At 48.0% G+C, this 22025-nt stretch overlaps 1 protein-coding gene across 1 annotated transcript in view; it reads right to left on the reverse strand.

The window, feature by feature from the left end:
• NAA25 (N-alpha-acetyltransferase 25, NatB auxiliary subunit) overlaps positions 1-22025 on the reverse strand; it is a 792299-nt gene that overhangs the window by 363210 nt on the left and 407064 nt on the right. The gene's annotated exons all lie outside the window — the stretch shown is intronic.

Consider the following 22025-nt stretch of genomic DNA (forward strand, 5'->3'; position numbering starts at 1 on the left):
TGTACCATGGTTGACCAGCCAACGTGGGAGCCACTAGAATTAGTGTGAGAGATGTTTGCCTGAGTTTCCGAACCATACATGGAATGAGCAGGAGAGGTGGAAAAGCGTAGGCAAATATCCCTGACCAGTTCATCCATAGGGCATTGCCCTTGGAGATCGGGTGTGGGAACCTGGAGCCAAAACTTGGGCATTTTGTGTTTTCGGCTGTGGCAAACAAGTCTATCTGTGGAAATCCCCATTGTTGGAAGTATGGAAGGAGAACTTGGGGGATAAAGTTCCCACTCGTGAATCTGCGGTCTCCTTCTGCTGAGAAGGTCGGCAATTTGATGGTTTACTCCTGGGAGGTGTTCTGCCAGAAGATAAACCTTGTGATGGATTGCCCAATTCCAAATGGCTTGAGCGAGTGTGGGACAGTTGGAAAGAATGTGTCCCACCCTGCTTCTGCACGCAATACATTGCTGTCATGTGGTCTGTTCGGACTAGGACAGTTTTGCCTATGAGGTGAGTTTGAAAAGCTTTGAGTGCTAGAAAAACCGCTAAAAGATACAGATAGTGGATGTAGAGGCTTTTGTGCTAGTTTGTCCACAGGCCTTATATTGTGTAATCTTAGAGATGAGCCGCCCAACCTGTTAGAGATGCGTCTGCTGTGAGCACGATCTGTGGAATAGGCTTGATGAAAGGCCGTCATTTTGATATGTTTTGTGGGTTCCACCACTGCAGAGAGCGATGGGTATGGCTGTCTACCAACACTAGATCGGTTAATTGACCCTGCGACTGATTCCACTGACGTGCTAAGCACTCTTGTAAGGTGCGCATGTGAAGCCTTGCATGGGGTACAATTGCGATGCAAGACGCGATCATTCCCAGCAGTTGCATGAACACTCTAGCTGGTAAAGTTTGGTTGGGTTGAGACTGTAGAATTATACCCTGAAAATGGCAAATTCTGGGTACATTGGGAGAGGCTAGAGCTTTGACTGTCTAGACGGGCTCCTAGGTAAGACTGCATCTGCGACAGATGCCGGTGAGATTTCTGTGCATTGACCGTGAAGCCCAGTTGATGAAGTAGGTTTATTGTGGTCTGTGTGTGCTGTCGACAGATGTGGTTAAGTGCTGGCTTTGATAAGCCAGTCGTTTAGATAGGGAACGACATGAATATGCTGTCTTCTGAGATGAGCTGCGACTACTGCCAGACATTTGGTAAAAACTCTGGGCGCAGTAGTCACTGTGAAGGGAAGCACCTTGAACTGGTAATGCTTGTCTATCACAAATCTGAGGTATTTGAGATGAGCCAGATGAACTGGAACATGAAAATATACATCTTTTAAATCTTGAGTAGACAAAATCTGCTCTTAGTGAAAGTGGAAGTACCTGTTGGAAGCATCACCATGTGAAAGTGTTCTGACAGTATATAAAGGTTTAACTCTCTGAGAGCCAGAATAGGCCTTATGGAACCGTCCTTTTTTGGAATGAGAAAATACAGAGTGTAAACCCCTAAACCCTGGTGCTGTATTGGGACTGGCTCTATTGCTCCTTTTAGTAAGAGATTGGACTTCTTGTTCTAGCAAGTGTTCTAGAGACAATGTGTGAGATTGAGGTGGAAATGTTTGGGGAATTGCTTGTAAGCTCCAGGCAATAACCATGTTGGATAATTCCAATCACCCATTTGTCTGTTAAAGACTGCCAAATGGGGAGAAATTGTTGAAGTATTCACCCAACAGGTGTGGTGTAGTCAGGGGAAGCATAGGCAAGCCACTGTTTTTGAAGGGAAGGGTAGTTAAGGAGTGTGTTGCCCTTAACCCTACCCTTTAAGTTGTTCCCTCTATAACCTCCTCGAAAAAATCCTCTGGAGGGAGAGGACTGGTTGTTACCTTTATAGGTTGAGGTATTCTGGTCTGGGGATGGGGTTTTGGACCCTCCTCTGTAAAAGGAGCAACAAAAGGAGACTCTGTAGGATGGAGACTACAACGCTCCAATGAAATTGGGCACTTCAGTGTCCTTTTTCATCTTCTCTAACACTTGATCTACGCAAGGACCAAAAAGATGTTCTTTATCAAAATGTGTATTAAGGATGGATTGTTGGACCACTGGCTTAAACCCAGAAATCCTTAACCAGGCATGTCTCCTGAGCAAGATGCTAGTATTTACCTTTCTAGCTGCAGTGTTTGCAGCATCTAGAGCACATCTTATAGAAGAATAAGAAATGAATTTACCTTCATTTACTAAGTCCTGCGCCTTAGCTTTATGCTCGTCTGGAAGATATTGAAGCAACTGCTCCATTTCATCCCAGTGTGCCCTGTCGTACCTGGCTAAGAAACCCTATGTATTTGCAATACTCCATTGATTTGCAGCTTGAACAGTTATGCTCTTGCCAGAAGCGTCTATTAACTTAGACTCCTTAACTGGCGGAGGAGTATCTCCTGATGTTTGGGAATTCGCCCGCTTAGGAGCATTAGACACTACCAGGGAATAGAATGGCAACTGGCCCCTGATAAATAAGGGGGCTGTTGGTGAGGCTTTATATTTTTTGTCAAACACAGGAGTCAAGATGCATGCTTTCACTGGGTCCTTAAAAATCTCATCAGCATGCCTCATTATGCCTTTAAGCATGGGAAGTGTTTGTGATGACCTGTGTCTGGAACCTAAAGTTTCAAACAAAAAATCTTCCTGTAGTGACTCTTTGTGCAGTTCCACCCCATGATATTGTGCATCCCTGCTAATGAGTTCTTGGTGGGATGCATTGTCATCTAGAGATGGCTTAGCTGGGTAAAGGTCTGGATCATTATCTGCTGGGGGATCAATTTAATAATCTGTCCATGGATCTATTGGGAGATATGTCCCTCCATCATCCGCATCATCGGGAGATTGTGGAGAATCCGGAGGTGTGATTTGCAAAGGAGGAGGTGGTGGAGGGGGCGGTAATGGTGGATGAAAAGGACTTGTAGCAACAGATTTCCTTTTTAAAGGGATCTTGTATGAAGTGTCCTCATCAGAAAGGTTGTGTTTTTGAGGCGGCTTGGTGTGAAGATGACCCAATCAGGGTTAATATATATCTTTTTTTGCTTGGGATCCATTTGTAATGGAATAATGTCTAGTTCTGGACCCGAAGGAGCATCTTTATGTTTTGGTGCCAAAGTTTTCGGTGGCGGCATCTTTGATGCCAACATAGGCTGGCCTTTCGGTGAGGAAGGTTTCAGATCCGAAGGCTGCTTGGCTTTCGGCACTGAGGATTTCGGCTCTGAGTCGGACCTGTGTTTGGAACCGGATGGCTTCAGTTCCGAGGAGGACTTTCGTTGACTTGGTACCGAGCCTGGAGGTGGGGTGTCAAACATCATCTCTGAGCCGACCTTGGCCTGGAGGCAGAGGAGGTACTGAAGCCTTGTGCTTTTTTTGAGTGGTTTGTGGGGGCAAGGGGTCTTCGGTACTCACGTCATCTTGTCCCTGCGGCAGTTCTTCGGCATAGAGGTCTATATTGAGCACCGAGTCTTGTTCGGAGAAGGCTTCCTCCTGTTCTGCTGCTGATGCCTCGATGTCTTATTGGCCGAAATCTTCACCAAAGAGGTCCGTCATGTCTTCGATGCATTGACGCTGCATCTCTCAACGTCGAGCTAGACGATAGCAAAGAGTTTTTTGATAGAAACGATCTGCAAGCATCGCAGTTTTCTTCTGTGTGCTTGGGAGACCAGCACAAGTTGCACGCTTTGTGTGAGTCGGTGCGCGGATACTTCGCTGGCACCAAGGGCAGAATTTAAACTTTGTCCGCTCCATCGACGGAGAGCTGATCCGGCATGGTTAGGCCCGAAGGCCGTCCACAAAGCTTTACGATCGAAAAGTCGAATCCGTTGCCGAAACGATACACGGAGAAGTGGTATAAACGCGTATGACTAGAACATTGAGGTTAGAGAGGATTGCACGTCGAGGGGAACCCGAAGAACGGTTTCAAACCGGAGCGCAGCAATACACGTCCGAACCCGATGGTGGAACAAAAAAAAAAAATGGAGCCTATGACCAAGCGCACTGTCACCGAAAGGAGGAGTCACCTTGCCTCGTGACATGTGTATCTACAGAACACATGCCTCAAACATGTATTTTTCGGAGTACAGTTACTGCTAATCCAAAGATCTTTCCTGATCACTAGGAGTAAATGGGGGCAATAACAGTTTCTCTAAAATAAAAACTAGGCCTGTAGTAAGCTGCCAAGCCACTCTTTACTCACTAGCTGACCAGTTAAGAGACAAACGACTGAAAAAAGGGAGGGCGCGGAGAGCCTGGTCTGACAAGTAGCCATCATAGCCTGAAAACAGGAGAGAGCACTCTGAGAACTTTGCAAAATCTCCCATCATTTTTTTCCAAGCCTGGGAATGCTGTGTGTCCCACTGTAGAGAGGAGATACTTCAGGCAGAGGTAGGTGCTGAAGCTAGTGTTTTTCCCAAAGCAGCCATTCAGCCCTGTACATAGTTCCTCCATCATACACTCCCATTCCCAATATCAGCACAGGGGTATTATAGTGCTGAAAGGGTATGGCCTCAACACATGCTGTTGAGAAGCTGCATCCGAAAAGGGATAGAGGCTGGTAGACTAACATGAGTTTGACAAACGTAGGGCGGAGATGCAGTTAGTCAAACAGGGGAGGCCACAGGAAAGCGTGTTGTGTTTCCTATGTTTGATGCCATCTATACTGCTCCTGGATTTAAACTGCTACCCCTGAGGCTCGAACGCTTGTCCAGCACTCTACAAAAAGCCTGTCCTCCTTTCTCCAACTGGCTGGGCCTCTGTGGAGATTCCTGGCTGGGTGGAAGTCAGGCACTTTGAAGGTTAAGAGGAGACTCACTGGGAGTGGGCTACTGCCAGTACATTTTCCCTAGACTCTTGAGAAAGGTCTCTTGCCAATATGTTGATTGATGGAGGCGGACGGCCCTGTGTGACAGCACAACGTGTCAGCCATAAGGAAAGTACAGAAAATATTGCCCCAAGATGGCCACCTCATGCTATTGGCTTTGCCATTGGTTGCAAAGCAATTCTACAAGCATTGGTAAAGCTAATCATGGCAGCTACAGAGCACAAAGTATCTCAGGAAAGGCAAAGGAAGCGATGTGAAGGAGCGAGACACCAAGTGTCAGAAATGCTCAATGCTGGAAGTGGTGTGGGGTGGAGAAAGCAATATGAAGGCTGTGGAGGGGAACACAAGAATGATTGGAGGGAAGAGGAGGGTTACATAGAAGTGGGAAAAGGGCCTTAGGAAGGAGCTGGACATGTACCCCCACTGAGTGCTAAACCTGTAATGCCCGACATATATGTGATAAGAAAAATAGCTCCTCCAAGTCAGCAGTGGAAATATAGATACACATCAAATCAAAAGGCAGCTGGAAACCTAAATGCTCCAGGAGCAGTACACAAGAACAAGTATAGGGAGAAGCTAGAAATTGAAATGAAAGCTTCTGATCACAAACAAGAAGCGGTGCCATAGCACCGATTACAATGCTGTTTGCAAAAGAAAAATAGCTGCAGCCAGACCGCGAGAAAGAAAACAGGAAAAAGGTAGAGAGAACTTGGGGAACTCAATCTACGAAAAAGTATGGGATAAACAGGTTAATTTCACTTTGAACAGATAAAAATTAAGAGCAAAGGCGAGCCCACCTTTGAGAGTAGAGGGTGTGACCATTTGCGATGCATATGTGGTACCGACTAGGCACAGGCTTGAGGCCCATTTTGTGGTCCAGTTCACCAAAAGGTGGCAGGGTGTCCATTGGTTATGATGGGAATGGACAAGAATACAGGCGGGATGATCTTTACTTAGTCGCACAAGAACAAATATAAAAGCAGACCATGAGGAAAAACACTTAAATTGCCACTATTGTCGGAGACACAAGCATGGCACAAATGTCCAGCAGTGCTCAGTTTTGAGACCTTTGTTAAAAGTCATAAAAAGAGGAGCGTGGCTTCGAGCGTCAAGATGGCAGTTGCACTCTAAGAGTGTTCTGGACCCGTTCGTCATCTACTCAAATCCCTGTACTCCTCCAAGAGCAGAAACATCCCCAACACATCACGAAGGAAACACGGGCTTGAGAACCATAAATCCAAGGCAGAGAGGCGTTCCGAGCTGTGCCGCAAACTTTTACAACAGCTAACCCCCGGCAGTGACAGCGATGAGGCAAGATGGTGGTGGCCTAAACAGAGTCCATGAGGCGTGCTGATCGCAGGCCGCAGAGGGCAGTTGTGGCTCACTGAGAGCTGGTGGGGGCACTGCTGACCAGACTTTCCTCAGTGGCACAGCACGTCCTGAAAAGTGCGGAGGTGGGGAGGAACGGCGTGAGCTTGACCTGTGGACCGGCAGGACGGGGGCTGGCACGCGACTGATGGTGGGCCTGTTCCGGAGCAATGCCCACGAGGAGAGAGGTACTGCTTTGTTTGCGTGCAGACAGAGGACAAGCGGTGGTATTAATCCTGCTTGACCTGTCTGCCGCATTCAATACGGTCAATCATGCCATTCTGCTGGAGAGACTTAAAGAGGTGGGGATAGCCAGCACGGCTTTGAGTTAGTATCAATCTTTTCTTTCAAATAGGAGACAAGCAGTGGCTCTGCCCCCCTATCAGTCGTATTTCACTGATATCTTGCACGGTGTTCCTCCGGGTTCGGCGCTCAGCCCAATTGTATCTAATATTTATATGAAACCTTTAATTGCTGTCATAAGGTCATACAATAGTAACATTGTAAACTATGCGGATGACACCCAACTGATTCTCTCCTTAGAGGGAGAACAGTTCACACCTCTGGACGTGTTTCATGACTGTCTTCGAGATACTGCTCAGTGGCTGAGGGAGAATTCGCTACAATTTAACTCGGAAAAAAACGAGATTCTCTACTACCCAGTGGGGAAGTTCCCTGCGGTGCTCCCCCCGAACTTCTGGCCATTAACGACAGCCAGTCCACTGTTGCCTATCGAGAAGGTTCGGAACTTGGGCGTTCTATTTAATAATAAGCTGACGCTCGAATCTCAGGTTAACAAAACTGTGGGGAGCTGCTTTGCTATTATTAGAACACTCCGTAAAATTCTCCCGCTTCTGCCTGCACAGGTTAGAGCATTGATAGTACAATGTACCATTATAAGCAGGCTGGACTACTGTAATGCTTTATTGCTGGAATCCCCGAGATATCTAATGGAAAGGCTCCAAAGGATCCAAGCAATGGCAGCAAAACTAGCCCTGGGGAAATCAAGACGCTCATCTTCTTCCTTGGCTCTGTCAGAGTTGCACCGGCTCCCAATATTTCAGAGAGTCCAGTTTAAATCTCTGCTTAGTTTTTAAGGCCCTGCATGGCCTTGGCCCGAAACCGCTTAGGAAATTTGCCTGGTATTTTCCGGAGAGAAGCCTTTGCTGCTCCTCAGCGAGATTGGTGAAGGTGCCTAGATTTAAAAGAGCAAGATTAGGAGGTAGGGCTTTCAGCACCTCAACTATGGAGTAGGCATCCTTTTGAGCTGAGACAACTGGCTGATCTCCTCCCCTTCAGGAAGAGACAAAAAATATGGCTCTTCCCAAGTGCTTAATGTGGTTACTCTTCGTTTTCCGGAACTCTAGTTTGATTGTACACTGATATGTTAGTGCCAGGATGCCAGTTAGGGGATAGAGCGCTTTATAAATGGTATAAATAAATAAATAATAAATAGGGGCCATCATGCAGCTGGGCCTGCTTACGCTGCGCCTATAGGCCTCCCTCCCCCTTTCATCCACGCAAAGAGAAGCAGCAGCCATGATCAACCTGCGATTGGCAGGATAGCGCGTCGGCAGCCACTCCCCCGCCGCCCCCCTGCAGCTGTGAGGACCCTGCAGGAGTGGGAACGGCAGCCAGTGTGATCTGATCCCAACCAAATCTGGGGTGAGAACACGATCTGCGGAGTTCACCGAAGCCGGCTGGATATGGAGACTGGGCGTTCCCTCCTGGCAAACATGTGTCGTGGAGGGCGCTCCCCTTTTCCTTGCATGATCTGGAAGGCAGCATGAAGATGGCCCCCTGGTGAGGGCCAACGGTGCCTCCCACATGAGCTGTGTGAGGCAAGGTACTGGCACCAAAAGCATTGGGAAGCGTGCAGAGTTCGTGGAGGAGCAGAATTGACCTGCGGCCCCGGGGTGGGAGGGCCTCATCCCTACTAGAGGCCTGCCAGGAAGACACCAGCAAATCTAAGTGGTACCGGAGACCCCAGGAGACGCATTTTAACATGACCACGGCCCTACCGGACATACTAACCTCTCCTCATGCTACCTTGCACCCCAGCATCTACACCCACAACGCACCTGCCCAATCCCAAGCGAGGCACAACTGTCCTGATCATCTGTACCGGCGGGTTCTGCGACCCAGCCTCTACCATCACACAACACTCCGGGTGCTTCTCAAAGAGAGACTCCCAGTTTGGACCATGATGAGGCCGGTTTGGCAGTCAGAGGCCAATCCCAGCTTGACCTTGACCACCTCAGTATCGGGGCCGCAGAGACATACAGGAGAGGTCAGACGTTGAGGCGAGGCTGTCCCACAAGATACCACGGGACCCTGGCAAGAGGTGGAAGAGGCTGCCGCCCTCCAGAACATCCCTGGGTCACGAAAGAAGAATCTCTGGGGCCCCACTCTGACAGTGTCATTTCTGGGTAATCCCAGAGGGGGCTGAAACTGGCATAGACAAACAGGCTTGGGCACGTGCAGCATAGACAGGAGCTGAAGGCAGAGGCACACCAGTGCAAATTACTAAGAAAGTGGTGTCCTGGCAACAGGTGTACACTGTGGATGTGTGCTGCCCCCTTCAGTACAGTTTGCCATGGGGAAAGATAAATGGGCGAAGCCACCACCATTCCAAACCAGCATGTAACACTATACTACTGGTGACCCTAGCCACAATGAGGCCAAACCGACCAAGACCCCTCGCCCGGAAGGAGACCTTGCCTTGATCCTGCAAGCCATAAGTCCTCCGAGGACTCCGTAGAAACCAAGATATGGGAAGCGCGGGTAGATATGGCCTTCATCCGTCAAGATCTTCGTAATGCCACCGCCCGGATAACAGAGGCCGAATCTAGACTGTCTGAGGTGAAGGACGATGTATCACACCTGAAGGAACAGGTTAAGCAGCTATTATCCCACACAAACGATCTCCATAGGCATGCAGAAGACACGAAAAGCGCTCACGCCGGAATAATCTACGACTGGTTGGGGTCCAAGAGTGGGCAGAATCTGCGCAAGTGGCCACTTTTGTCGAAGACTGGCTCAAATCCTGGATGTCACCGGACACACTCATGGTTTGTCGTGGAACGCCTACCACCCTCTCGCACTCAAGTCACCACCGGGAGCCCCACACCGGCCAATCATTGGCAAAATCTTAAACTTCAAGGATAGGGACGCCATCCTGCAAGAGGCCGGTACCCATCCTACCTTGTCCTATTAGGGCTCCAAAGTAATGATTTTCCCGGACTATACTAAAGAAATGTAGGTACAAAGGAGATCATACTATTCGGTAAAAACAGAAACTGCGAGCACTTAAACTTCCATACAAACTACTCTTTCCAGCCCGTCTCAGGGTGGTATTTCAAAACACGACCACTTTCTTTGAAACTCCGAAGGCAGCATGGACCTGGATAACTGAAGAGTGTCCTCTCCAACCACAGACGAGCATCTCTCCACTTGGCCCTCTGGCGTCATCACAAACAACCAAACCCATGGGTTCCCACAGACGATGCATTCGATTCCGTAGAGGGCGTAATGCCCATAGCGCGGTGTTTACCTCGCCATGGGCACCCTCCTCCACAGAACAAATAGGTTGCCTGCACTTAGGGGTTACCGAGCTTTTCCAAGTAACCTTTATGACTACGAAGGGGGTGTCGGGGGTTAGACCCCCGTGTCTCCAACATTGGGGTAAGAGGGCACAGACCTCTCGCGAAGCCTGCAAATCTAATCTCTAATACACTGACACCAATACCTATGCTCTGGAGGTCTAATAATCCTGATATACGGAGGGGTCCACCGGTCTGTTCCCACAGTCAGCTTCATAGCCTAGTTAATTGGGCGACAGATGCTTGAACAATAGAAGTATAGGGTGGGGGGTTGGGACCGTTGTCCCCATTTTGGTTATAGGTTTTCTGTTTGGATGCAGCACTGGGCACGACATTAGGGATGAGCCTGCATGCATCCTTTATAGCACGGCAAAATACCCCCAGGTTTTAGACACTATGGTCCAATAGGTTACCCACACCACTGGCTCTAAGCGCCTATACCTAATCGGCATGGCAAAGCCTCACTATGAGGGTGAACCCCTCAGAGTCTTCTCCTGGAATATTAATGGGCTCCTAGATAAAGTGAAGCATACAGCGATCTTAAAATACTCGCAGAGAGCCACCCTGGATGTCCTTTTGCTACAAGAGACATCTTATGGGGAATCACATCCCTTTTCTAGCGAACCAGGGGTTCGACATGGTTTGGCATTCAGGCCTCTCCTGGGAATCCAGAGGAGTGGCGATCCTTTTACAGCGTTCCCCTCCCTTTACACTGGTCCAAACAACCAGAGATCCTCAGGGCCGCTTCGCGACTCTTACGGGGACCCAAGGAGATGCCACGGTTAACCTAGTATCACTTTATATACCTCCAGCGACACTTGAGCACACCCTCCCTGCCACTATAGAGGTAATAGCCACACTTCACAGGTTTTAACAGTGATTGTGGGATATTTTAACGCATCCCAATGGCGACCACCAGGGATGCCATTGGGATACCATCTTCCCAAAGAAAGTTAGGCGTTTGGGGACTCGTAGACTGGGCATCCAGATTGGGCCTCTCCGATGTCTGCCGTACTTGGAACCCTAGGACACTCCAATACACCCACACCTCTGCTGCACACCACACCCACTCCCGTATTGACCCAATCTTTATGCCTGCCCCCCGACTGTCGATCTGTCACCAACATCCAAATCCTAGCATGGAGTATATTGGAACACTCTCCCCTCCTCCTTTATGCTGGGGTTCCTGCGGGTGCTCCATGCCCTATTTGGAGACTTAACGCCTGGTTTCTCCAGGATCAGAATGACAAACAGGCAATCAGACACTAACTTAAATACAATCTCCACTCCAATGAGGGCACAGTACAATCTCAGAGCACATTATGGGAGGCGGGCAAAGGCATGATCCAAGGTTACGCTAAAGGGCATCTCAAAAACAAACACCTGGCGCAGGACCATCACCTTTCCCAATTAGAGGCCCAGGCCCTTCAATTGGAGCAAAACATTACTGCAGCGACTGGCGAGACTAAGCGCCGGCAGCTTGCACTAATATGGGAAGAAATAAGACATCGCTTGAATCTGCCAAGTGGATGTGGAGGTCCTCTACTGCCCCAATCTAAGAATAGGGCGATAAAAATGGCTTGCTTCCCATCACCTGGGAACCTGGATAGTTCGGGAAGTCAGATTATTGAGGACATGTCTCGCACCCCTGCTGCAATTGCACAGACCATTGCGGGTTACTACATGTAGCACTATTCAGCAGATCTATAAAAGAAACTAGACTCCAGCTCTCAGTTCCTACAAGGTATCCCCAGCCATGGCTTTCGGAAGCGGAGGCCCAATGCCTTGGTGAGCACATCACGAGGAAGGAGATTGAGGAGGCAATCTCATCCTGAAAGACTCCCGGCCCGGACGGCTTCTCAGCGTAATATTACGCAGCATTCCGGGAAACTCTGGTCCCAAGTCTTCACGCTCTATATGAGGAGGTTTTAGAGAAAGGCATCTTTCCCCAAGAAATTGATATGGCTACGGTAGTGGATATACCCAAAACTGACCCCTCGTTTGTCTCCTGCTCAGACTACTGTCCGATCTCACTCAAATACCAAAGTTAAAATATACGTGACCATCCTGGCCAGACATCTTAAACGAGTACTCAGCAGCCTCATACACTCTGATAAATGCAGCTTCATGCCGCATTGAAGCACGAGACACTGCCTGCGATGCCAACACATGGCACTCGCTCATCGTCACCTCCTTCCCACATTTCTAGCCTTGTTACTAATTGATTTTGAAAAGGCCTTCGACACGGTCGATTGGCTGTATTTGGGTAATGTGCTGGAGAGGGCTGGATTCAGCTCGCAGTTCAGGAAGCTTGTACAGGTGCTCTATTGTAACCCATATGCTAGGGTCCTCATCAATGGGACACTTTCAGAGATCTTCCGTATCTGGAGAGGAGCTCGGCAGGGATACCGGGTCTCTCCCTTCCTCTTTGCTTTAGAAATAGAGCCGCTAGACTGTCTTATCCACGCTGACACCCAAATACGGAGTTGGCACTGGCAGGGTGCTCACAAGGATCTCATTGCTTTTTATGCAGATAATGTCCTGCTTTTCCTCGCCGACCCGGCACACTCAGGTAGGTGCCTCCATATCCTTTAGTTATTTGGAGAAGAGTCAGGTCTGCACCTTAACCTTGCCAAATCAAGTCTGGTGCCCCTTCACATCTCGCGGGAATGTATAGATTGGCAAACAACCATCCCCCTACGACGCCTCTCCTTCAAATATCTCTGCATCTGGGTGGCCCTGCACCCAGAACTGTCCTGGTCCCTGAACTTAAGCTCAAATTTATCGATCTCTGTTAAACAATTCCCCGTCCACCCTAGATTCTCTTAAAAATTGCTGAGAGCAGTGGCTGGGTCCTCTAGAGGAGGAAGACTGGAGAGATGTCCTGATGGTCCCCGTTTATTCAACATCACGGCCAGGCTTCGCCTAATCTAAATCTACTACCACCACTGTGCTTACCTTACTCCTGTCCGCTTACATCGGGCTGGATTCCTTCCTACCCCTGCATGCAATGCAATGTGCAGCGGAACCCGCAGATTTCTGTCAAATGGTCTGCACCTCCCTCATCAGTTACTGGACAGCGATAGTGGCAGACCTGAGCGATATATTGGGTTGAACAGTCCCACTTAGTCCCCTTCCCTTCTCCTGGAAGTGATGGAGGGACTGGATGGCTCCCGAGCCGATAAATTGCTCCTAGGGGAGGCAAACATGGTGGCAAAAAGACAATGCAGGCGCCTGGAAAGACCCTGCCCCCTCAACCATCGTTTAGTGGCGGAAAGGAGTGGACTGGTGCTCCATGTAAGAAAAAATAGTGTACGAGGCAAGAGGATGTCCTGCCAAGTTTGAACGCATATGGGGCAAATGGCTGGGATTGGCAAGCTGATCAAGTGTGTCATATGCCACAGTGTAGAAATGTATTGAGATGTTTACAAAAACCAATAAAATTGTATATATAAAAAAGTCAAAATGTTAACTAAATGTATATCATATACCACATACACAAATTAATAGATGCAAATTAATGTTATAGCCAAATTCTCTGTGTTAAACTTAAGGAAAGTAAATCCATGAAAAAGAAAATAATTATGCCCTACTATAGAAAAGCAAAAGACACACAATTGATGGACGGAATGCAGAACAAATCAAAACATTCCCCCCCAGTAAAGAGATCTGGGTTAAATCCATCATTCTTTTGCTCACCATGCCACCCCAGTTTAGACCTGGCCATATGCAAATCAGTCTTGACCCTGTGCCTCATGGGAACAGTCCAGCACGAACTGCCAAGCCGGGTCCTCCCTGGACCGGAAACCAGCATCCTAGGACCGGTTTCGGAACAGGATCGTTTCCAAATAGGATGACCTCAGTTTTGCCCGAACTGAGCTTTAGACAATTTTGTGACATCCATCTTCCGACCGCTTCTTTTCAGTCATGGAACTGTTGGCCAGTTCCCAATTCCTGTCCTGGCAGCAGAGACACCTCTTTTGTGTGTCATCTGCATACTAGGTAAGGCAGAAGCAAAAGGAGCTGATCAGGGGGGGCCGAAGACACGTACACATTGAAAAGTGTAGGGCTCAGGTATGACCCCTGCAGAACTCCACAGGGCAGGGTGAGCAGTTTGGAGTAGAATTCGCCCAATGTCACAAATTGTAGTCTGTCAATTAGGAAGGACTTCAAGAGCTTCCACGCATTATCCTGGACCTCACATGCCATCAAACGATCCATCAACCTATCATGGTGGACCGTGTCAAAGGCCGCGGATAGGTCCAGCATAATCAGAGCGGCCTTGCCTCCCCGATACAAGGCTACCCTAATGTTTTCAGTAGATTTTATGAGAGCAGACTCTGTGGTGTGTCCCTCCCTGAAACCGTATTGAGTGGGGGTCCAGTGCTCGAGTTTACGTAGAAAGGCAGTTGCACATTCATTGTTGCTAGGAGCGGGAGGCGTGAGATTGGATCCCAAGGAACATAACAATTTTTTACCAAACTGGGCTTCTTTAGCAATTGCAATATCGAGGCAATCTTTCAAAGTTTAGGGAAGTGCTCTGCTTCAAACGTTGCATTGAAAGGGGAGGTGATTGAGAGGGCAACAGGTCCTGGGCCAGCTTGACCACAGAGACTGGACAGGGATCTTAGGGAGAGCCTGATCTTGCTGACATGAGGAGCCTCTGAGTGTAAATTATGGATAACGGCACAAACTTGTCAAAAATAGGGAGGGAGCCGGATTCTGGCTTGTGCTCTCCATAGGGACAGCCGTCCCTACTGTATTTGGACACTTAAACGGCAAGAAGTTGACCTCTATTTTATTCAAGAAAGAATCTGGCGATTTCCTCGCATAAATCCTGGCTCGTCTGAATTTTAGTTGGGCAGAGGAATGCTAAGCTAGATACAGTTTTGAAAAACTCTTTAGCAGACTTTTTTGCTAAGTTAATTCGATTTGCAAACATTTGCTTTGCATTGAATTAGAGTTGTTTATGTATCACGAGGCACTGTATATCTTTTTCTCTGCTTCCTTGTAGTCTTTCCTCCAATTCCGCTTTAAACGTTTGCATATGAGTTTTTGACCATGGGGCGGAGGGTTGTGATCTTTTAGGAAACAAAGTTTTTACTGGGGCAAGTTTTTTTTTTTTTTTACAGGCCGACTCCACTCCGCCAGTATATCGGGTTTATACAGTAAAGAAGACAATTCCACACAATAAGGAAGGAGGGAGGGCAGTGAGCAATCAGTGGATAGACTATTCAAAAGAAAGTGCTATACCAAAGGTAAGCAATTTGTTTTCTGATGAAAACTTCTAACAGCAGATTCCTCACTATTAGAAAAGATACCACATCAGTACCTCCCAAATTGGTGTGTCGATGGAATGGCTCAGACAAAGTCCTGCACCACCAAACAGGTGAAATGCCCATCCCACTGGACCTGGTTGTCAAACCAGTAGTACTTCATGAACGTGTTACAATGGGTGGTAGCCTTGGCTATGGTTAAATAGGTCCTCAACCCTTCCTGAGGCTGGTTCTTGGTCAATGTGCAGCAGATCTTATTTGTGGTGAATGATACACATTGACAAAGTCCATTCCTACACTACCTTGCCCTTCGTTGCTCGAGAGAACTCAACAATGAGCTAAGCATCCACCGATGGTCTTTGTTGCGATCGATGTAAAAGCTTACCGTTTTTTTGGGGTCCAGTCAATGAAGTTTCCTATCCTTTTTTGAGAGAGGAGTCTCAGAAAGCAATATGGTAAGTAGAGTGATGGATTGCCCAATGTGAAAAGCAGTCCCAAATTGAGACAGAAAAGATACCCGGTCCTCAAACCCACCCTGTCCGTAGAGTGCTGTATGGCAGCTGCACAGAGACAAAGGAGTTCACTCAAGCAGCAAGCCAAAGTTACCACGATCAAAAACAGTCTTTGGAGTCAGGCGTATTCAGAGGACAGCTGTGCATTGGTTTGATACATATGCACGGGACAGTGAGGACCAAACTGAGATTAAGCTGTGGCATCACAAACAGTTTGAGGAAGCAAAAGAGTAAAACCTTTTAGAAAAGAGTAAAACCTTTTTAGAGATAACTTGAACAAGGACAGTGGGTGGTTAAATGTAACATTTTTGAAAGGGCCAACAGATCACCTTTAAAAGGTGCCTAATGCAAGTAATGTTCTAAAGATAAGACAAACAATAGAACATACAACAGTTTGGCCTGTAATGATCACCATTATAAGTGCCACAACTGGCTACAAACTTGTCCAGCGCCTGGAAAAGACAGACCTTGTCAAAGGGCATCTGGCAGCAAGGATGATATCCACGACTTCTAGTGGAAGATCGAATGCAGTCAGCTGTTGCAGCTCAATTTACATGCACGGAGCAGATTGTGCAGGGTCCTAATGTCCTCCAGAAGCGATAGCCTGATCGGAGGGCAGATGCTCATGCACAGATGTTCCAGGTATTACACTCTAAGTGCCCATGGTGGATCTGCTAGGATAACTTAATCCTGGTCATTCCGGATATCTTCAGAACTCTGAGCAGTAGAGGCTGCAGCTGCAGGATGGATATGCTCCACTCTATCTGGGATGTGTCTCCGAGAGAGAGCAGTCTTGGAAACTCCAGAGAACAAAAGGTTGAACACCACATGTTCGACGGTGGCAAAAAGATATAACCAGGGTTATTTCCATTTCTGTGAAGATGCTCTGTGCCACCTTGGGGTGTACCACTATTCGCGATCTGCCAGGCACTGTCATCTGTGTTTGTCTATCCCGGGTGTTCAAAGATCCTGCCAGGTAATTCACAACGAGGAAAATGAATTAACGCTTCAGCTATCTCCACAAAGAGTATCCTGGCACAGCCCCCAGAAACCCACTCATCCACATTATTGCAGTACAACATGGTGTGGTGTTGTCCGTGAGAGCCTGAACCAGCCTCCCCTTTGATGGATAGTAGAAATACTTTCACAGCCAGATGACTGGCCAAAAACTCCAACAGGTCGATGTGAAACCAGGTCTCCACCAAAAACCACCGATCTCCTCCTCTCCCAGATGCCCTCACCATCCAGGCATTCGACCATCGTCCGCAATGGGTGGGTAAGGGAGAGCAGTGTGCCGTAGACCAACTGTGGTTGAGCTACCACTGCTGGTCTTTTGAAGTCTCCTCTGAAACATGGAAGGAATCCAACAGGTTCCCCTAGTGGTGGGCCCATTGATACTTATGGGCCTACTGCAGAGCCTGCATGTGTCAATGGGCATAGTCGATTAGTAAGATTGCAGGATGCCAAGAGGACCAAGAAGCCCAAGAGCCGCTCTTATCAAGACCCAGGACCAAAGTTTAAACATCGAGATAACAGCCCGAATGTCTGGGACTCTTTGTGGTAGAGCGAGGGGCCGAAACTGCACCATGTCCAGGATGGTTCCAATGTAAGGGAGCCTCTGCGAAGGAGCAAGGTCTGACTTTGGCACGTTGATAGTCGTTGAGGGAGTGTAAGACTGGAAATCCCAACCTCCAAAGATGTGCTGCACCCACAGTCATCACCTTTGTGAACACCAAAAGGGAACTGCTATTGGCTAAAGTGGAGCATGGAAAATTGCAAATGCTCCTGATCCACTTTGAACTGCAAGTAGCGTCTGTGTGGCTGCAGGATAGATACATGAAAGTAGGTATCGTACAGGTCTAAAGCCATCATCCATTCTCCTAGACTCACTACAGACAGAACCTGGGTCAGTATGAGCATCTTGAATTTGTCTTTCTGCAAACTGGCGCCCAGAAGGCCGACATATAAAATAGGACAAAGTCCTCCACACTTCCTCGGCATGAGGCAATTACAGGGGTAACATCCAGTTTCCCTTTTAGTGTGCCAGGACCATCTCTGTGGCACCACAGGTTAAAACAGCTTGTGCTTCTAAATGTTCTGAAGTAGGTGGAATATGGGGCAGGTCGGCAAGGAATGGCAGGGCATATACTTGTTGAATGATCTGGATGACCCATGTGTGAAACCAGTGGATCTCATCCAAGTGTGCTGCAGAAGCGCCACCCAGGTGCCAACTTTTCTGTCCTAGCAGTAGGTATTCTCCAGCCCAAAGCATAAGATGTACTTTGCAGCGCCCTGACTATCATGGGTGGCTGAGCTAAATTGGCAGAACATTCCTCAGAAAATGCTGTCAAGATCTTGCCAAACATGTCCCCTTAAAGCATAGGTATATCTGTCCACTAAGCAGCTGGCACTAAATGACTAAAGGGCGAGACTGGCTGAGAACCTCTATCTCCCCACAGTCTCAGTTCAATTTGACGTCTTGTCAGGAGTCATCATGGCAAAAGTCTAACGTTCACTGTAGTGATGGAAGCTCCAAACACCCAACTTTCAGGCGTAGGGTGCAGTGTCAAGACATCAGGGTGCTTGGCACCAGTCTGTGGCGTCTAGCAACCTGCCTGTTAGGAACAGGGAGGATCAGGGTTCACACCAGGTACCCATAATGGTGTCAGACAGGGCTTCAATAAATGTAAGTAAGGGTTCCGATTAATTTTGTCCTAGTTTCAAAACCTCTGTTAGGATATTAGTTTTGAGTTTTATATCTCGCAGATGTTAAATCCAATACCTATGCTGCACACCTAAATTATCACAATGAAGGAGGGACTCTTTTCAGTTGGTTCAGGGGGAAACACAACCCAGTGTGCAGAAGTGTCCAGCCCATTTGCCTCTTGAAAGTTAATGTATACGATGTCATCAGTGTTGGGGAAAATAGTACCCCTCATCTGCCTTGTCACCTCCAAAGGCTGGTTGGCTCTGATCAGTATCTGAACCAAAAAGTTGGTGGAGCGCTGGGATGGAATATGCTACTTACCAGTATGCATCTGTTCTTGGCATGTAGAGCTGCAGATCTACACACTTTTGCATAGCATAGATCGCCATCTGGTGTTGGGCCCGGATGTTTGCAGTTTGTTTTTCCTCTTGGAAAGTCTTTGGAAGTCACGAGGTCGGTGACTCCTCCCGTAGATGGTATTGCGCATGGGCTTCGGCTCCATCCTCAGATTATTTTTCGCCAACAGGGAAAGATGGAGCGTAGTAATAATAGTGAATAAACCCATGTGTGTTGTATCTAAATAAGATAGACTGGAACAGATACAGGTAGCCGGGGAGGCAGGTGGGCGTGTGTAGATCTGCAGCTCTACATGCCAAGAACAGATGCATACTGGTAAGTAGCATATTCCGTTGAGGCATATGAGCTGCAGATTACACACTTTTGCATAGACTACATAGCAGTTCCCAACCTTAGCGGCGACCACCAGTATCTGTTGCAGTGGTTTGAAATAGTGTTTTTAGTACAGCCTGGCCCACTAGCTTGTTGCTTGGTTTGCACATCTACACAGTAATGTTTAGTGAAAGTGTGCGGTGTTGACCATGTAGCTGCTTTGCAGATATCATCTAATGGGATGGTCCCTAGAAAAGCCATAGAAGCCCCCATCTTTCGTGTAGAGTGGGCTTTAGGGGGAACAGATAGCGTTTGTTTTGCTTTGTGGTAGCAAATCTGTATACATTTTACAATCCACCTAGCTATCCCTGAATTTGAGATGGGGTTGCCTTTGTGTGGTGTAGAGAAAGAGACATCGTTGTTTGGTCTTTCTGAAAGATTGTGTTCTCTGGATATAGTATAGTAAGGCCCGTTTAACATCTAGCGTGTGCAGAGCCCTTTCTGCAACCGTTTGAGGTTGTGAGAAAAAAAACGGAAATTCTACCGATTGGTTTAGATGAAAGGGGGAAATGACTTTAGGTAGGAATTTTGGGTTGGTACGGAGAACAACCTTGTTCTGGTGCATTTGGAGAAAAGGTTCTTGTATAGTAAGTGCTTGTATCTCACTGACCCTTCTAAGGGAAGTGATGGCTACAAGGAAAGCTGTTTTCCATGTGAGAAATTGCAGTTCGCATTTATGCAAAGGTTCGAAGGGCGGTCCCATTAGCCTTGTGAGAACTATATTTAAGTTCCACACAGGTGAGGGTGGTACTCTGGGGGGAATTATTCGTTTGAGGCCTTCCATGACGGCTTTAATGGCAGGTACTCTGAAAAGTGATAGGTGCTGTCTGTTCTGTAGGTAAGCGGCAATTGCTGCGAGGTGTAGCCGAATGGATGTATATGCTAGGTTACACCTTTGTAGATGGAGCAAGTAGCATATGATGTGCTGTATGGATGCGTCTAGAGGATTGATTGGGTTGTTATGGTAATAAACAACAAATCTTTCCCACTTGGCAGCGTAGCAGGCTCTAGTGGTAGGGCGTCTAGCTTCTCTGATGACGTTCATACAGTGAGGGGGAAGGTTAAGGTATCCGAATTCTAGGATCTCAGGAGCCAGATCGCAAGGTTGAGCTTAGCTGGGTCCGGGTGTCTGATCTCTCCATGGTTCTGGGTTAGGAGGCATGGTGAGAGGTGTAGCTTTTGGTGTGGTACTACCGAGAGTTCCAGCAGCGTGGTGTACCACGGTTGTCTGGCCCACGTTGGAGCTACTAAGATCAGTGTGAGGGAATGCTGTTGTAGCTTTCGCACCACTAATGGAATTAGTGGGAGAGGTGGAAAGGCGTACGCAAATTTGCCTGACCAGTTCATCCATATCGCATTGCCTTTGGACAATGGGTGTGGGTATCTGGCGGCGAAGCTTGGGCATTTTTTGTTTTCGTGGGTGGCGAAGAGGTCTATCTGTGGATGCCCCCACATCTGAAAGAACGGGTGAAGAACCTGTGGGTGAAGTTCCCACTCGTGGATCTGCTGCGTCTGTCTGCTGAGCATATCTGCCATGGTGTTTTGGACTCCTGGGACATGTTGGGCTAGGAGAAAGATTTTGTGTTGAATTGCCCATCTCCATATGCTCTGTGCTCGTTGAGAGAGCTGTGGAGAGTGTGTGCCGCCTTGTTTTTGAATGTAATACATGGCCGTCATGTTGTCTGTGCGAATGAGGACTGCCTTGCCTAAAATCTGTGTTTGAAAGGATTTTAGGGCTAGAAAGATTGCCAGTAACTCCAGATGGTTGATATGGAGTAACTTTTGTTGCGGCGTCCATGTGCCCTGCACTGTGAGGTGTAATAGATGAGCTCCCCAGCCGGAGAGCGATGCGTCTGTTAGTATTATTTGTGGAACTGGGTCCAGGAACGGTCGACCTCTGGAAAGATTTGTGGTGTTCCACCACTGCAGAGAGCGATGGGTGCGACCGTCTACCAACACCAAATCCGTCAGTTGCCCCTGGGCCTGGTTCCATTGGCGCGCTAAGCACTCTTGGCGTGGACGCATCTGGAGTCTTGCGTGAGGCACTATGAAAATGCAAGAGGCCATCATCCCTATCAGTTGCATAAACACTCTTGCTGGAAGAGAGTGTTGAGGTATGAATCTTTGACGCAAAGCCTGAATGCTTGCCAACCTGGCAGGATTGGGGTAGGCTATGGCTTTTGAGGTGTCTATGGTGGCACCGAGGTATTGCTTTATGTGGGATGGTGTTAGCTCGGATTTTTGGTGGTTCACCATGAAGCCTAGCTGGTGAAGTAGTTGGATTGTAGTGGCGATGTACACATTGGTTGTAGGACGTGGCTTTTATGAGCCTGTCGTCCAAATATGGGAAGACGTGAATGTGCTGTCTTCTGAGGTGTGCCGCCACTACCGCTAGGCACTTGGTGAATACCCTTGGTGCTGTTGTGACCCCGAATGGGAGCACCTTGAACTGGTAGTGTTGCCCGTCCACTACAAATTTGAGGTACTTTCTGTGAGCATGGTGTACCGGAATGTGAAAGTATGCGTCTTTCAAGTCCAGTGTGGTGAGAAAGTCGTTCTGAGAGAGGAGCGGAAGTACCTGCTGAAGTGTTACCATGTGAAAATGGTCCGAATGTATGTATGTGTTTAGAGGCCGCAATAGGTCGTAGAGTCTCGTCCCTTTTTGGTATTAGAAAATATAGGGAGTAGACCCCTAAATTTTGCTGACTGGCGGGAACTTGTTCTATTGCCGGGTTTTGTAGGAGGGAGATTACCTCCTGTTTTAGTAATGTGGAATGTTCTTGTGACATTGGGCGTTGCCTGGGTGGAATGTTTGGGGGGGGGTAGATGTCAATTCTAGGCAGTACCCTGAGCGAATAATTTGGGTCACCCATTTGTCTGAGGTGATGGTCTCCCAGACCTGAATGAAATTTTGTAGTCTGCCCCCGACTGGAGTGGGATGGTCTGGATGGAGAGGGGGGGGGGGGGGGGGGGGGGGGGGGGGGGAGTCATTGT

This window comes from Triturus cristatus, chromosome 11, assembly GCF_964204655.1.
Source record: "Triturus cristatus chromosome 11, aTriCri1.1, whole genome shotgun sequence".
Classification (NCBI taxonomy): Eukaryota; Metazoa; Chordata; class Amphibia; order Caudata; family Salamandridae; genus Triturus; species Triturus cristatus.